Source organism: Terrapene carolina, unplaced genomic scaffold (assembly GCF_002925995.2).
Source record: "Terrapene carolina triunguis isolate 2854851 unplaced genomic scaffold, T_m_triunguis-2.0 Scaffold25647, whole genome shotgun sequence".
NCBI classification, from domain to species: Eukaryota; Metazoa; Chordata; order Testudines; family Emydidae; genus Terrapene; species Terrapene triunguis.
The window spans coordinates 2,414-3,668 of record NW_020689998.1 but is presented as its reverse complement, the minus strand read 5'-3'; the positions used below and the strand labels follow the sequence as shown (position 1 = coordinate 3,668).

The following is a 1,255-nucleotide window of genomic DNA, read 5'->3' as shown; positions in this document are numbered from 1 at the left end:
GAATTGATATACACCCCTGTTAAATCATTTCTCAGCCCGAGTCCTTCACCCACATTCCTTAGGGCATTGGGCCACCACGTGGACGTTTCATTTCCCGCCTCAATTTCACACAGAGACACAATTTCCTTTGCACAGATCCATGGACAGCAAAACCTCCCTGTGTCTCTGGTCTGAGCCAGGGCGTTCGATTCCAGTGAACCCTTCTCTCCTGCAATGGCGATAGTCAGACAGAGGGGACGCGGTACCTGCATCCCTGATAGGGAGATATTGGCTCGGCTCTTCATGCTGCTGTTGTTAGTCCATGAAACATCAGGGGTGGAATTCAAGGCTGAGTTCACGCACCAACCCTCTGAAATATTTCAGTGCCCCAGAGAAATCCTGCCCCCTGCTATTGGGATGATGGGCTGGAGAGTTGAATGGGAAAGGGACTGTCTGAATTGTCAGAGTGGGGAATGAACAACAATCTATACCAATGTCATTAACACAAACACACTCTCATCCTGCTCCAGCCGGAAGGGAAATGGGCAGGAATTCTCACTGTTCAGCCAAGGACACACTTACGCTGATGTGCAGCCGTGAGTGTGCTGGGGAAGCTGGTCTAAGCAAACAATCTGAAGTGACAATTCAGTGAGAACAGAATCATCATGTAGCAAAACAGCCCTATATCAAGTAGTTGTGGCCGAGTGGTTAAGGCGATGGACTAGAAATCCATTGGGGTCTCCCCGCGCAGGTTCAAATCCTGCCAACTACGTGTTGTGGTCATAGATAGCCACGCAGTGATTTTAGTTCAAAGACTCAAGCCTGAGGCCAGTTTATTGACATACATACCAGTGCACTGGGGTGCAGTCCGAAGACTGACACCCCGAGGACCGCTCGCAGGCGGGCTTTTATTTCGTCAAACCGCAAGCAAAGTACAAACAATACGTCATGAGTTAAGAAATTAGGGTTGGGGTTAGTCCCTCCCCCAAACCGAGAGTTAAGAAAGTAGGGTCGGGGTTAGTTCCTCCCCCAAACCGAGAGTTAAGAAAGTAGGGTCGGGGTCAGTCCCCCCTCCCCCTTCTCCCCTGGTACCTTCCTCATTATTTTCCGAGACTTGGATGTCTATTTGGGTAGAGGGGTGGTTGGTGGTTTTCCCCAGGGGTGGTACTTGGCACAGTTTGGGTACATTTCTCAAGACACGTTATTTTCCGGGGTCTTTTGGTTAAAGATTGGGGGGGGGGGTTTCCATGGGACGCCTAAAGAGGATCTATGATTG

At 50.0% G+C, this 1,255-nt stretch overlaps 1 non-coding gene across 1 annotated transcript; it reads left to right on the top strand.

Annotated features, from left to right (window-relative positions):
- Positions 1-669: 669 nt before the first annotated feature.
- Positions 670-751, top strand: TRNAS-AGA. Its single transcript has one exon. It is a non-coding gene; the product is annotated as a tRNA-Ser (tRNA).
- Positions 752-1,255: the final 504 nt, after the last annotated feature.